The sequence below is a fragment of the Pseudonaja textilis genome, chromosome 10 (genome assembly GCF_049901715.1).
Source record: "Pseudonaja textilis isolate UNSWEBS1 chromosome 10, rPseTex1.2, whole genome shotgun sequence".
In the NCBI taxonomy this organism is placed as follows: Eukaryota; Metazoa; Chordata; class Lepidosauria; order Squamata; family Elapidae; genus Pseudonaja; species Pseudonaja textilis.
In genome coordinates, this window is record NC_141999.1 from 15,888,588 (window position 1) to 15,905,323 (window position 16,736).

A 16,736-nucleotide genomic window follows, 5' to 3' on the forward strand; every position below is an offset into this window, starting at 1 on the left:
TTCTGACCAGAAATTGGGCCATGAACTCTCGATCTGGAAAAAGTTGGACATCTCTGGTTAAACCCGTTTTTCTTGCTTTTTCCCAAATTCAAAGAGGTCAGTATAAAACCTCCCTATCAGGCCATATGCCCAAAGTTGTTTTTTTTTAAAAAAAGCAAGATTCCAAAGAACTTTTCCAAGGATGTTGTTGAGTATAACAAACTAACACAGGAATGAAGTGAGAAATTAACAGAAGACTTTGTGCTCATTTGATTGAAGAAACTGCAAAGTTAGGGAAAGCTAGACCTTCAATAAGCAAGATAGGAAGAAAATCGACTTGTTTGTGCCTTGGTGCTGGAGCAGGCTCCTGTGTATTCCTTTGGACAACAAAGGTGACCATTAAGCAAGTACCAGAGCACTTAACACCAGACATGTTTCTAGAAGGAAAAGTCACAAAATTGTGTCTCACTTATTTTGGCCATGTATGCAGGAGAATTCACTGGTGAAAAGCAATTATATTGGGAAAGCTTAGTGGTAAAAGGAAGCCAGGCTGCCAAAGAACATGATGGCCGGACACCGTCAAGGATGACACCAGCCAGAGTATAGAAATACTCAAAGAAGTAGTGCAAGATCGTTAAGACGTAGAGAGACCATAGAATCACCAAGAGTCAGACATGACTGAATGGATAACATAACCATCAGGGAATTCCCTAGTTCATGTAAAGAATATTCATGAACTGGCAGAGACATGGTAACAAGGTCAGCCAATGAATAGGCATGACACTGCTCAGCCAATGAGGGCTGTTTTGGAAACAGAAACTTAAGGAAGGAGTCTGGGCGTGGCTTAGCTCTATGCTCAGCTCTAAAATGAAACTAGTCTGGTCTTGTCTGTCTGCTGAACTGAAACTAAGAACACTACTTACAATCTCTCCTCTCTACCATGTTGGAAGAATCTGCTGTTGGTATTGTAAATTTACTTCATGTGTTATTATGTATATAAAGAAGTTAATGAATCCAACTGAATCAGTTATCTGTGTGTGCTTTCTGGATTTGATTTTCTGCAACAAATTCTCACAGTTCAGTTCACTTGTGGGATTCAGCTAGTTCTCACCTGTTCAGTAGAACCAGGTGTAACTTTTTGTGCAGTTCGCTGAACTGGCTGAAGCCCGGCCATGGCCCGTTTCCTCCTAGCCACTCCTCACCAGCTGGGTATGGCAAGGAGTGGCTGGGAGAGGAGGAGTTAGGTGGGGCTCAGGCATGGTGAAGAGAGGCTGGGCGAGATGAGGCACCCCTCGATGTGAGTGATGTCAAGTTGGCCACACCCACCCAGTCACATGACCACCCAGCCATTCCTACCCAGCCAGCCATTAGGGCAGAGAACCGTTTGTTAAATTATTTGAACCCCACCACTGCCCCTAATCATCCTGGGTGCTCTTCTCTGTACTTTTTCTAGAATCTCAACATCTTTTTATAGTGTGGTGACCAAAAGTAGATGCCGTACTCTAGGTGTGGCCTTACTAAGGCTTTATAGAGTGGTATTAGTACCTTACTTGATCTTGATTGTATCCCTCTGTTAATGCAACTTACGATTGCATTGGCATTTTTGGCTGCTGCTGCACTCGGCTGGCTCATATTTAACTGGTTGTCCACTAAGATTCAAAGATCTCTCTCACAGTAACTGCTATTTAAGCCTGGTTTCACCCAGTCTATATGTATACTTTTGGGTTTTCTTGCCTAAATGTAAAACTTTACTTTTTATAAGTATATTGTAGGTATATTGGAACACCATGTCTCCCCTGGTCCTTTTCTTCACTAGACTAGCCATGCCCAGTTCCTGTAACCATTAGCTGGAAATACTGGCCTGTTTACACAGGGAAAAGCAGAAGGACAACCCATCTAAGGAAGGGATGGACTGAGGTGGCTCCATTGTGTTTTGCTTGTATTGAGTACAAGCAATATCCAACTATCTAGTCACTCTACTCTTATTAAGGCTTTACAGAGTGGTATCAAGTGATCACTCACTTGATCTTGATTGTATCCCTCTGTTAATGCAATTTAGGATTGCATTGGCATTTTTGGCTGCTGCTGCACACTGCTGGCTCCTATTTAGCTGGTTGTCCACTAAGACGCCAAGATCCCTCTCACGGTTACTGCTATTGAGCCTGGTTTCACCCGGTCAATTATATGTGTACTTTTGGTTTTTCTTGCCTAAGTGTACGACTTTACTTTTCTCTACATTGAATTTCATTTTGTTAAATATGGCTTGATGGTCAACTTCTCTGTAAACGGTATAGATTTTCTAATATTCTGTAATAAATCTATGATCTGAGCTGTTGTGCCTAAGGGAAGAGAGTTTAATCAACCTAGTTGGTCTGAAGCCTTGACCTGTACTGCAATGGGCAAATCTGACGGGGTGTCCATCCTTGCTAAATAAAGTGATTCCCCTGAAAATGGAACTTAAGAATTTAGCACGCTCATAACTCAGCATGATATGAATGCTGACAGATGTTCTGGGCAACCTGTTGTGGCAAGGTGGGCAATTCTGTCTACAAGGTAAGTGACCATGTTATGGCAAATGGGCAACAAGTGTTACTTTCTTTTCCTGTCATGCCCCCAATTATCCCCCCTGACCCCAAACGCAAAAAAAAATAGGCGTTTTTTTCCTTTAGTTGACATACGCACAAACATTATAGTACTATACAAGTCCTTGACTAGGTTGAACAGGGATATTTTTTTAAAGCAAAATTGAGACATGCTTGTGTTCATGATGTGATCCAACTCCTGACTTCTGGCATTTCAAATATGTAAGCCATAGCTTCCCGCTGTGAACCAGTCCTCCTCCCTTATGTGACACAATTGGGATTAATAGCCTCAATGTTGTTTCAAATAAGAATGTTGATTACCCAATCACTTGCTCTTTTAGGCAATTTTTTTGTGACCAGCAAGCACATTAATAGTTATTAGGCATATGCAGAGGTTTAATCTGTAGCTTAGATTCAGGGGTGATTCCATTAAATCATCCTTTCAAATTGAATCTTCAAGTTGAATTGCTGAATTGATTCAATGGATCAAATGGGATGCGTTCAACTCAATTAGCAGATTCACTAGACTCCTATGCATGTGTATATGTGCTTGTAGGTGCACTCACATTTTTATCATCTTAATTTAACAATTCAGGTGACGTATTGGAATTAGTCTTTGATCTGAATCACAACTTTGCATACCCCCAATCTTTGTTAGTTTGTGGGTGGGTGTGAAACCCAGATTATAGGTGGCTTGGGATAAAGGAATCTTGTAACATAAGATTTTAGCATCCCAGCCACTACAAAGAAGCCTCACCTTGACTGCCCCTTCATAATATATTATTACTGGCTGGGGTCACATAAAATGCTTAAACTTAATAAATGTGTATTCAGGGTTTGTGCAATACACCAAAACGTAGATTAACCAAAAGCTTGACTTTGCACACATATTAAGATACATATTAAGATACATGTTAAGACATTAATCAAGCTGAGCATCAGAAGTGATATTCCGCAGTTTCTGACCAGTTCTAGAGAACCAGTAGCAGAAATTTTGAGTAGTTTGGAGAACCAGAAAATCCAACCTCTGACTGGCCCAGCTTCCATCTATTCTCTGCCTCCCGAGTCCTAGCTGATCGGCTGGGTCTTCTTTGGTTGCCTTGCAGAGGAGAACGGAGCTGGAAAGCAGGTTAGTGGGGTGGGGAGGGAATGGGGATTTTGCTGACTGAGGAATTCTGGGGGTTGAAGTCCACAAGTCTTAAAGTTGCCAAGGTTAGAGACCTCTGCTCTAGAGTATGGTTTTTCTTCCTCTCCCCCAAGGACATTCCCACATAAAGTAAGGAAGAAGCTTCCATCATGTTGGAATAGGATATTCATGAGAGCAACAGCAAATGACTTTGAACTGAATTGCAACTTGGAATCATTCAAGCAACTGTTTCCAAGTTGCCATGAGAAAGAGGGGGGGAAAGACCAGAAGGAGCATATAGCAAATAAAATCAGAAGCACATTCCAAGCTTATCTCACAAAGATTGTAACTCGGGCAACCGGGTATTCTGCCCCCGAAAATCCTTTATTGGAGAATGTGAGTGATGACACCCAGCCCACGAATGTGTTTCACTGGAGAAGCTGAATTATGAATTTTGAAGCTTGGCTCGAAGCTTATGATTTAATTAGGGTGATCACTGGAATCCTGGCATCTTGTTTGCTCCAATGTCAAATCTTCCATTTTCTTTCCCTCGCCTACATGAATAAACACAAACCGAATTAATCTTTTTTTTAATTCCAGTGTAATATTGATCCAACTGCTATCATTATTCCAACCACGATGTAGGAGATGGCCAGATTGAGCCCAAGGGAGGGATCAAATGCAGCATCAGTCTTGAGTCCCTTCGTACCCACAAGACATCTAAGTCCATCCCATCTTGAATTCTGTCGACTCATAGCTACCAAAATTTGCTTTGAACGTTAGTGGTTCAGATTCTTGTAGAGAGAGCATTAGCATACAATTCATTTGAATTGCCTGGACTGCTGATTTCCTGTGCTTGACAAAGAAACTAGTCATATCCCTGGTGACAAAGTGGACCGTGTGCATACCCCAGCATTGACACCAGTTTAGTTCTCATGGCCTTTTTGTCCTCAGTTCCCCTAAACAATTTCTCAACCTCTTCTTCCTACACCCACTTGAGCAATCTGCCACACATCTAGTGCAGATGAAAGATTTTGTTTTCCCGCTTTGAGACACACCCAACGCTTACGGGGAATTGCCCAACAAGTCTCCATCACTCTGCCAATTCCAGTATCTGGATTCCATTTTTCCAGTTGACTTTTACATGCCTTTCAGGATGGAATCGGGCCACTTCACGGCAAACATCTGCTTGGAAAATCAACAATTAGCTTAGCAACGATCTTCTGAGGTTCTTGAATCCTCCATTACCTGTGCCTCAGTTTTAACGCTACGTCCCAGAGAGGATTACACAATGCAACGTCTTCTACGAGCCTTCTTTTCTTTGAGTGCTCAAGTACTTCTCTAGCATTGAAACTATCCTATTATGGAAGCTGTTGACCAACAAGGCCCTTGTGACTCCTGCCAGGAAAGTGCAAGAGTCAGGGACTGGAGACTAAAACATATGAAGAATGGTTACAGGAACTGGGCATGGCTAGTCTAGTGAAGAGGAGGAGGAGGAGGGGAGACATATTTGAGGGGCTACCACAGAGAGGAAGGGGTCAAGCTATTTTCCAAAGCACCTGAAGGCCAGACAAGGAATAATGGATGGAAACTGAACAAGGAGAGATTTAACCTGGAAATAAGGAGAAACTTTCTAACAGTGAGAACAATCAACCAATGGAACAGAAGTTTCCCTCGGAAGTTATGGGAGCGTCATCACTTGAGACTTTCAAGAAGAGATTGGGTGAAGAGATTGGGAGAGATTGGGAGAATCTGTGAGAAATGGTGTAGGGTCTCCTGCTTGGTCAGGGGGATGGACTAGATGATCTACAAGGTCCCTTCCAACTCTGATTATCCATTATCTGTTAAGCACTCTGTTTTCAGTGGAGATTGGTTTCCTGGTTGGTAAACTGGACCTCGCCTTCCTGCTTTTCGCAGTCAACCTTGTGTAGCGGCTGCTTATTTCTCAACTCTGGCGGTCTTTGGAATGTACCCCTTGTTTTGCTCTGCTTCTTCTCCTACCCCCCACCCTCCTCCCATTCCCATGCAGGAAGTCCAATTATACTATACGGGTGTTTTTGTAGCCTTGATCCCCAAAGCTGCCCCATGTGATTCAGTCAGGAGAGAGGTGAGTAGAATTGGCAAATCCGAATGCATTCCCACCGCCAAGCACGGTGGAGGCTTTTTGCTGAGCTCCCTTAACAAAATCAGAACCCAGAAAGTATTGTTGCAAAAAAGACTGAGCTATAAGCAAATCGGGCTGTTTTCCATTTGTTTATTAACTTATGAATGTAAAAAAAAAATCCTCTGCCATTGCAAGCTCTGAAAAGCAATGAAAACAGCACAGCCATCTCTGGAGGCAGAATTTCTAAACAACACCACAACACAAAAGGAAGATGGGATGGTGAGGAGAGAGAGAGAGAAGGGGCCAAGGAGCAAAATCAATCCCCACTTCTTAAAATGACAAGAATGGTTCTTATAATAACCAGCTGAGTGATTCTGTAAATGTCTTAACTTCTCCTCTAAAGCAACAAGGCACATTTGCTTGTTTTTTTAAAAAACAACAACAATAAAATCTACATGTTCCAATAAAGATGCTAGTCATTCTGGAACGATCAGCTTGCATGCATGTGTGTACGTATGCGTGTATGTATCTGCGTGTACCTGCACATGCAAAGGAATGGCTGGAAAAAGTTTGGGGAATGTCTTTTGTTAGCAGAAGCAGCCAATGCAAATCTGCCAAAGAGGTTCCACACACGTACCCCCAAACAAAATGCTGGCGTGAAAGCCAATTCCAGAGGTTGGCTGAGTTCTGCCTCTCCTTAAGACTGGCTTCTGGTGCTGCAGCAAGAGGACTGCAAGCGAAGGGCCCTTGCACGTTAAACAAGCGTGATAATGATGTCCTCCCGGCCCAGCCTTCTGCCTGGGCCACATATTCCACTGATTGAGTTAGCTGGCTCATTTCTTTGCAAAGTAAGTGCCAGGCATTGACCACTCCAGACAGGTAGCCTGTGTACAGTAAGGCCCTTATCCTATTTTGGTGTGTGGGGAGGGATGAACCTCTGGAACAGATTTGTACAGAGCACTTGGCAGGCTTTAGTAACTTCTGTAATGTGAAAGGAGCATGACCTATCCAGGATCTCTTTGCAGAGGCCATGATCCTCGGAGGTAGGAGCTCCCAGCTATGATGCAGCAACCAATTCTGAGTGTCACATTTATTAAGGACAATGACACAGTGAGAACGTTTCTCCTGGTTGGGGCAGGGGGGGATGGTGAATCCATCCATCTATTCCAACGCCTTTGCAACAAATGATGAAATAATTTTGCAAAGCCATTTAATTTCCTCCAGGGAATTAAGGCCCATCAGAAACATTTCCTACCATCCAGCCAGTGCAAATAGAGGCAGCCGAGAAGATGCCACAAGGCAGAAATGCACCTTAATGTAGCAGATTTTTCTTCTTCACAAAATTAAATCCAGCTGTCATTCCTTTATTTAAATGGATGCCTTCTGTCCATTTTATACCACCCAACCTGGAAGCTTCAAAGCAGAAAGCAAAACAACCTGGAGATCTCATTAAATGATAGTTGAAGATCAATGGAAACCAACGGCAGGTTCGTTCTGCTTGCCATAAGTATCTCTGAGGGTCTCATTTACATATAATTTTAACCCATCATGTAATTTATTTATCTGGTTTTAGCTTAACATTAAAACACGCTCAAACAAGGCTTAGTGCAGGAATGACCACGTTCTGGGATTTCCTGGGATCTTCAGTTTTCTGGAAACTCCCATAATTGTTCCGGCAAAGTAAATAAATAAATAAAAATCCCAAATATGGGTACACAATTTTGCAGATCTAGGACTTTTCATCTCCTACCCTTGGCCGCACCTCCTTCTCCACCAGTATTCCTCCTCAGGCTATTTTCCTTTCTTTTCTTTTCTCTCTCTCCCGCTTCCACCCTTGGATTAAAAATGGCATACTTACCTCTCTCCCTCTCTTCCCTTCCCTTCCCTTACTTACTTTCCCCCTCCCCTTCCTTCTCCTAAAAAGCACTTGGCTTTCCTAAAGCCATTTTGGCAGCAGCCCCTCCCCCCAAACCCCGCCACCATGATCGCACCATGGCTTATGGCTGCTGGCATTGGCAGCTAGCTGATCGGTTGGAGGCTAACTGTCCCGAGTGGGGGAAAACCCAGGACAAACCACCCTTCGGCCAATCAGCCGCGCCAAAGTATGTGGGACGGAGGGGCTGTGGCCCATTGCCCAGGACGAATCGGTGGGGTGTGTCAACCAAGGCCCGAGGAGGAACACTGGCAGAGAAGGAGGCGCAGCCAAGGGTAGGAGGCGAAAAGTCCCATTCAGCAATTTTGCAGTGTTTTTTTTAAAAGCGTAAATGCTCTAAAGCAGGGGTCTCCAACCTTGGCAACTTTACAACTTGTGGACTACCACTCCCAGAATTCTTTGGCCAGAGCATGATGGCTGAGGAATTCTGGGAGTGGAAGTTCACAAGTCGTAAAGTTGCCAAGGTTGGAGACCCCTGCTCTACAGGATTATTTTATGCCAGCCGCCAATTGTACCCAGGCTTCAACCCACCAAACCTACAAGGATAAGAGTGGGGAAAACGGGATCAAAATCACCAGCCTTTCCATCAGTGGTGGGATTCCCAAAAATTTACTACTGTTTCTGAGGGTGTGGCATGGCTTGGTGGGTGTAGCAGGGGAAGGATATACCGGAAAATCCCCATTCCCTCCCCACCCCACTGACCTGCTTTCCAGCTCTGTTCTCCTGTGCAGGGCAACCAAAGAAGACCCAGCCAATCATCCTCAGCTGCGCATGTGCACCGCCTCTTGCATGCGCCCCACACATGCATGGCAGAGACCGGAAGACCAGCTGGCCAGCAGGAGGCACATGCACCTGCGCAGCTGAGCTGGAGTGACAGCTCGCATGCCCACAGAGTGGGCTCTGCCTGCCACCTCTGGCACACGTGCCATAGGTTCGCCATCGCGGAACTATACTTATCACTTCCTCCTACCTTCCTCCTACCAACTTCTAACCAATGTGTTTAATAAAGAGTTTTTGGAATTTCCAAAGTTTATAACTCCTATCCAAACTTTTCCCATTGGTTGGCCTAATCAAAACATAAATTCTAAGGAAGCTGGACTTCCCACACACACACACAAAATGAGATTTTTTTTTCCCCCCCACCAAGCCTGCTTTTTCACCTCCAACTCTGTTGCCTCATTTCCTAGTCATTTTGCTGCAGGTGTACCTCAGACCCAGAGTTTAGTTTAGTAGATTGCAAAATGTTGCTGGAGCTTGAAATGTAAAGTGATTAACTGGTATCAAGCCCATAAAATCAATTTGGCAGGTGTTTGATGGCTAAAATTAGGTTTAACTGAAAGCTGGATGCAGCATATGAGTCTATGCATTTTGTTTTGGAAGCATGGCATGTCTCACACACACACATATATATATATAAAACCCTTGCAGTGGGGACTCCTTGAAGTTCCCCATGTTTTCTAGCCATCCTGGTATCTCTGTTTATGCAGGCCATAGGATCAAATGCCTCAGGCCTGCATTCAGTAAAAGAGGCTTTGAAGAGAGAATGTCTGAAACTCTCGAAATGCTCTCTGAATACTTTGACAAAAGCTGAGCAGGGATTTCATAATTTCTTCTTTTGTAAACTAAGTTCTTTATACAATATAATCTGAAGCTGAACATTTAAAAAAGAAACGTGGAAAAGTCCAGTTTTTAGTTTTTTTAAAAAAAAATATAAGACACACAATTCATATTTTCCCAATTGATTTTCACTTTTGCTAGCTGAAAGCAAAGGTGGTATTCAGCAGGTTCTGACCAGTTCTGGAGAACCGGTAGTAGAAATTTTGAGTAATTTGGAGAACCAGCAAATACCACCTCTGATTGGCCCCAGCGCCATCTATTCTCTGCCTCCCATTGAGTCCCAGCTGATCGGCTGGGTCTCCTTTTGTGGCCTTGCACAGGAGAACGGAGCTGGAAAGCAGGTTAGTGGGGTGGGGAGGGAATGGGATTTTGTAATAACCTTTCCCAAAGAATGTTCTGACCCAAACCCTTTTCCAAGAAGACAAGCAATAACCAAAGGGAACAGAAACCTTTTAATGAGTCTTACTAATTAACTTTGATAAGCACATACCTTGCCAAAACTGTAGGAGACTGCCAAGAATCACAGATAAGAAATATTTCACAACATAAGAGTCCAACTTAAAATACTGTAATATCCATGAAGCTGAATTTCAAAATGTCTTTGCTTCCTGCAAAGAACGTTAGCTTCACAGCTGCCTTTTATCTTCTTGAAGGAGGGACCATTACCTTGCAGCCTTACTCCTGAGTCGCCCGTGCTGTTGCAGCTGCTCTTTCCTGCGAGCAATCCTGTGTGCATGCACACTTGGCACAGGCTCCTCGGGAACCTCCTCATCGCTGCTGCCAGCCCCCACAATCTCTGAAGGCAGCAGTCCACTCCCTAATGGTCCTGGCCCCTCATCTGAGTCCTCGTTCTCCTCAGCCGTCCGCACCTGCTGCTGGCTAACCACAACAAGGAATGGGGAGGGAATGGAGTTTTTACAGTATCCTTCCCCTACCACGCCCACCAAGGCACACTACACCCACCAAGCCACGCCCACAGAACCAATAGTAAAAAAAATTTGAATCCCACCACTGGTTGAAATGTCCCTTGTAATTCCTAAAGCAAAAACAAAATTCGTTTGCTGAGATAAAGCTTTGGGTTCTCTCTTATTCTGAATAACAGAGTTAGAAGGGATCTTGGAGCTCATCTAGTCCAACCGACCGTTCAGGCAGGAGACCCTATATCATTCCAAGCAAATGGCTGACTAATCTCTTCTTAAAATCCTCCAGGGTTGGACTACCCACCACTCCTGTAGGCAGCCTGTTCCACTGATTATGGCAATTGTTCTCACTCTTAGGAAATTTCTCCTCGGTTCTAGGTTGCTTCTCTCCTTGGTTCATTTCCATCCATTGTTTCTTGCCTTGCCTTCTTTGGTGCTTTGGAAAACAGGTTGACCCCCGTTCTTTGAGGCAGCTTCTCAGATATTGGAACCCTGCTATCATGTCAGCCCTAGTCCACTAGGCTACATATACCCAATTCCTGCAAATTCCCGTTCTTCATGTGTTCTTCATATGCATGATGACTGGGTTCTTGAATCCTACATCTCTTTCAGACTTCTCTTTTTTGAAAAGTTTTAAGTCATCGTGTCTGCATCGTATAGACCAAAAAAAAACAAGATGGTGGCTATGACAGTCCAATGGAAATACACTCTTTTAAGCTACTCTATAGAAGTCAGTGATGTGTTTGTTATAGAAGAGAACTACGCAATTGTCAAGAATATTTCCTAGGAGCTTCTGCCTTTTATCTATGCTACATAACAATCTTTTAAACTCTGGTAATTCTAATTAATTCTACTAATTAATTCTAATTCTACTTCTCTTCCCTCCAGCAGATTTGTCTTTCAGTCTCGCATTCTCTTCTTCATGAGGACACTCCTCACTTGTTTCTCCTCCTCAGTCCTTCTGTGAACTCCATTTCACTAGGGCTGGACATGAAGAGACTGTTCTTTTAATTTAAGGTGAATGTGTCACCTCCTTTACTCAGGGGTAAGATGTCTTTGAACATGTCCTCTTTTTTGAAAAAGCTCTCCAAGGCTTGTTTAAAGATCAAGATGCTAGATCTCAGGAGAGCTTCAGGAGCTTTTAGCTTTTAACCTGACCATCAACTCTTCATTCTCCTGAGAACAGAGAGCAGAGACGGAAGATACCCATCATCGTTTTCTCCAGTAAGGGCGTTCTTGTAATAGATGTCCATTTCACTCACAGTCCTTGTAAGTTTTGCATTTCTGATATAAGTGAGAGCTCGCACATTTCATGCAAATCATTGGTCTCTGTTTTTCCATTTGGGGAGGAAGAGAAATGCAAAACTGGTCACCTTGGACTCCTTTTTCTTTTTATGTTCTTATGGTCCAAATCAACCTTTTAAAGTCCTCAAGAATGAGATGCCTCAGCTGCAGACTAAAAATATATAGCTGTTTAGTCTCTCTGATTGTCAGCTCTGTCAATCAACACAAGAAACACGATGCACAAACATTGGGTGTTGCCTTGCATCTGCTGGAGAAAGTTGGCTGCCCATTAAGGGAAAATGAGGTCTGGGAGGATTCTGTAAAGGCAATGCATCACTCAATGTTTTCCTAAGGAAGTTTCTCCCCCATCCCATAATGTTAGTCAACAAACTTCATAATCGAAAGACACAAAATGTTTCGTTTGTTGGAGGCAGTGCTTTGGGAGGGCTGAAGCATCAGAGAAAAAGTGCGCCGAAATAGCTACTTCAAAAACTTCCCATCCCTCTCTACTTTGAATCCAAAGAGATCTGTTTCTTTGAATCCAGAATCCATGTTTTGAACGATGCCAAAATAGAGAGGTGAAGATGTGCCCCAGAGCAGGGGTCACCAACTTTTTGGACTTCAGGGACCACTAAACTCATAATTTGAAATCTCGTGGACCAGAGACCCTGGTAAAATCCCCAAAAAAGTCTGCAGGAAAATTCCCCACACCAGTTGCCAAGTGTACAGATTTTGATCACATGATCGTGGGGAACGCTGCAATGGTCGTGTGAAACAGGATCATAAGTCACTTTTTCCAGTGCTGTAGTGAATTTATATACATACATACATACATACATACATACATACATACATACATACATATTTATTTTTTTAACTTCCATTAAACAGTATGTCTGGGTAAAAACGTCTCTGTGCTATTTACAATCAAAATTTACAATATTCATTACACTGATAGTAATTCTCTAATCTAATAATAATAATAATAAGCATTATAACTCTATTCATTTCTCCCTCCTAACATATCTTCTAGTGAAAATATAACATTATTATATTTTAGGTATATTATATAATATTGGGTATAATATAATTATCTTAACAATCGTTCCATTAATAACCATCATATTGTTTACAGTGGTGTTGTAACTTTGAATGAAAGGTTGTGAGTCAAGGACTACCTGTACAATCATCAGCATCTCTTCTGTATCCCCTCCCACTCCATCCCACCTAATCTTAAAAAAAGGTGGGGGGGAGAGCCAAATCTTTTGAACCATTTTAATCCTTTCCAGAACAGGGGTTAAAGGATTACCTTCAGCGTTTTTCAAACTTTGCAATTTTAAGACTGGTGGATGTTTCTCCCCAGGTGCATGCATACACCCAAACTGTGTTATTTTCTCTGTGTCATATAATATATGGGGATATATGCTTGCTTTATTTATCTATTATTTATTTATTTTGTCATGTTTATATAGTGTCTATTGGAGGTGGTGACCCTTTGAGAGCTGCATGCAATGAAATTTCATTTTAATGTATGCCGACTAGAGAACATTCAAAAAACAATATTGAATTGTCATTCAATGACAGTAAAGTTAGTCTAAGCCTTTAATGTCCAGAATTCCTCATCCACCATCTTAAAGTTGCTGAGATGGAGAAATAGCAGTAGCACTTGGATTTATATGCCGCTTCACAGTGGTTTACGGCCCTCTCTCAGTGGTTTACAGAGTCAGAAGATTGCCACCCCTCCAATAATCTGGTTCCTCATTTTACTGACCTCAGAAGGATGGAAGGCTGAGTCAAACTTGAGCCAGTCAGGATCAAACTCCTCGCAGTCGGCAGAATTAGCCTGCAATATTGCATTTTAACCATTGTGCCCACCGGGGGTCTTGTTGTGGTTTAAGGGACCCATTTCATGCCTTAAAACCAAAATCACCCAAAGGGAGGGGAGGAGGGAGATCCTATAAATCAAAATGGTGGCCACAGCCGCATAAGCAGGCGTGGGATTCCACCAGTTTGGACCAGTTTGGGCGAAGCACACACTTTGCTCAAACCAGTTGTTACACCGGTTGAATCCCACCACTGCACATAAGTGAAGCCCCACCTTCTTTTAGATGCAGCTGTCCCCACTTAAGATTCCTTCCCGCCAACCGGATCCTGACTCTTGCAGCAAGCTAGGCGTAATCCTCCCGCTGTTAGAAGTTATGCGTTCTTGGTATTATGGCTATTTTCAAGGCTTATCCTATCATTCTGGTGTGTTTTTCTTCCCAAAGAAATGTACCACTGAAATTTGCCAGGATAGACTGAGTCAGCCTCATCTGCTACATGCTGATGGCAAGTCGTCCATTTCGATTTTACTTCCATTTAGTCTTAACTTTCGAGAAGCACAAGCATTTTGGGGTCAGGAGCTTCAGGGAGAAAGAAAGAAACCGGTGGCATCCCTTCTCTTTCCTAGAAAGCATTTGCCATAATACGGAGTACTACTGGGCAGCAGCCAACCAGCCAGTCATGTTAGGTTAAATAATTTACTCCTCATAACTCTTTCTTTTTTCAAAAAAACCATTTTCCCTTCCCAGGGAGACACATTACTGGCTCGCGCGAGCAGACTTGACCAGAAATTATAAGTGCCTGTTTGCAAGATGGCTTTAACAGGGCCAAGCGGAGCACAGCAGGGAAGAAAGAACAAAATAAAATAAAATACCAGTTCTTGAACTCAGACCTAGGGAGGCTACTAGGCATCAATCTTGCTAAAGAATAAGGGTGAACTTTTGCAGGAAACCTGCTTTATTATTATTATCTTTGTTGTCAGAGTACAACATGTGTACAATGAGATTGGCTGAGCCTCCCTTCGTGCACACGCACACCCCCAACACAACTCACAGTGAGGACTGAAGCCCCTAACCCAGTCCCAATCTTATTACACTAGGTGACTTTGTTGCACAATGCACAAATCTGTCATACTATGTTGACATGAAGTTATTTTCCGTTTTATTCTGGCTGCTGGGCGATTAGTGCCCATGCAGAAAATGGCTTTAGAATAGAACAGAATTGGAAGGGACCTTGGAGGTCTTCTAGTCCAACCCCCTGCTTAGGCAGGAAACCCAATACCAGGGGTCTTCAAACTTGACAGCTTTAAGACTTGTGGACTTCAACTCCCAGAAATCCTCCTCCAGTCATGTTAGCTCAGGAATTCTGGGAGTTGAAGTCCACAAGTCTTAAACCTGCCAAGTTTGAAAACCCTCGGCCTACACCAATCTCTTCTTAAAACTTCCAGTGTTGGAGCATTCACAATCTCTGGAGGCAAGTTGTTCCACTGATTAATTGTTTTAACTGTCGGGAAATTTCTCCTTCATTCTACGTTGCTTCTCTCCTTGATTAGTTTCCATCTATTGCTTCTTGGGAAGCCCCAGAAGTCACTACAAGCCCAAGCCAGGAACCATCGTCTTGCAAAGCACTGGTGGCAATCCAAAATGGTTCCAGCTCTGCTCCTTGTTATCCCTTGTTCAGCTGTTTATTTTCTTTTTCTCCTTTGCTGACTGCCACCTACAATTTGGCAGTTCGAATCTCACCAGGCTCAAGGTTGACTCAGCTTTCCATCCTTCCAAGGTGGATAAAATGAGGACCCAGATTGTTGGGAGCAATAGGTTGACTCCATAAACCGCTTAGAGAGGGCTGTAGAACATGTAAAGTGGTATATAAGTCTAAGGGCTATTGCTGTTGCTTTGATTGCTAGTTCTTGTTCTCTTCTGGAGCCTCAAAAACAGCCTGAGCTTGTGGCTCCAATTCCAGGTCTACAGCCTGGAGATCCAGCAAATACTCCTGAAAAACAAAACCATTATTGAAAAATAAAACTTATACAAGATGCTGTCCTGTCCTGTCCTTCTTCCTCCATTTAAACAATGATGCTGAACTTGGTGGAAGATTTACTAAAGAAAGAGGAGAAAGGAATGCGATTCCTTGTTTTTCTCAATTTGCCTGCCCTCCTGAATTAAGTGAAACGTCCGTGCTCAGAGGGAGTACAGTATAGTATCCCTCTGAATCCTGGTCCCCGTCTGACTAAGGGCCAACAATGTGCTGCATCCATCTGTGGTGTTTGTGGAAACATTTGGTTGAAGTCTGTGGGAAGCAACATTTCAATGCACCGGTCTGATCTAAAGAAACCCGTCTTCTCTTCCTCCCTCCCTGGGAAGGCAAATAATTCAAGGGTAGTTTTAGCCATTCAGCCTCATTCAAAGGATCCAGCGAACCCACTGCAGCAGTGGTGGGATTCAAAAAAATTTAATACTGGTTCTGTGGGTGTGGCTTGGTAGTCATGGCATGGCTTGGTGGGCATGGCAGGGGAAGGAGACTGTAAAATCCCCATTCCCTCCACACCCCACTAACCTGCTTTGCAGCTCCGTTCTCCTGTGCAGGGCAACCATAGAAGACCCAGCTGATCAGCTGGGACTCAGGAGGCAGAGAAAAGATGAAGGCGAGTCAGAGATGGTATTTGCCGGTTCTCCAAACTACTCCAAATTTCCGCTACCGGTTCTCTAGAACTGGTCAGAACCTGCTGGATACCACCTCTGCTCTGCAGGGAGATTTACTGTACATGGGGAAAACAGAAAGAGGAAAGTAGAGAGGCAAAGAGGCTGATTAATTATGCCACCCGTTTTGCCCACAGTATCATTTTATAAAAAGGAACTGTAAAGGACGTTCATCACTGGTACCTCCAAGTTGTTTTCCGCCCCTCCAACCCCCGCCTGTCTTTCCCCCAAAACACTTGGCCCCCAGTTTGAGAGCCAGTCTCCTAAAACCCACCTGTTTTCCCCAGCAGGGCCCACCAAGGCAACCCAGTTTGCATCCGCATCCCTGGCGGGTTCAAAGGGGAGGCAGGCTGGGTGGAGGGATACGTTCCCTGAAGGGAAAGCAGGACACAAGGTTGGCCTGCTGAGTTGGTTCACTCCTTCGCTCGAGGCGTGCCTCACCCAAGCTCGTTCAGGAAAGGGAACGGAGGAGGCCTGGCAGAGCTCTCCTTGAATATTAATGAAGCCTCAAAGCTTTTAGTTGCACGGCTGTGTCTGCATGAGACGGCTCTCCAGGGCGCTGCTCGGCTTGGCACAATAAAAGCTGTGGTAATTATTTCCAATAACTAATTTAGATTATCATTAGCCCCCACATTGGAGAAGCACTGCCCTTTCAAAACACTTGAACCACC

General features: G+C 43.6%; 1 long non-coding RNA gene across 1 annotated transcript; it reads right to left on the reverse strand.

The window, feature by feature from the left end:
- Nucleotides 1–4,053: 4,053 nt before the first annotated feature.
- On the reverse strand, nucleotides 4,054–5,687 carry LOC148124911 (uncharacterized). Its single transcript, XR_015744722.1, has 3 exons — nucleotides 5,540–5,687; nucleotides 4,746–4,872; nucleotides 4,054–4,241 (listed from the first exon to the last, which is right to left on the reverse strand). It is a non-coding gene; the product is annotated as an uncharacterized LOC148124911 (long non-coding RNA).
- Between the last annotated feature and the right edge of the window lie 11,049 nt (nucleotides 5,688–16,736).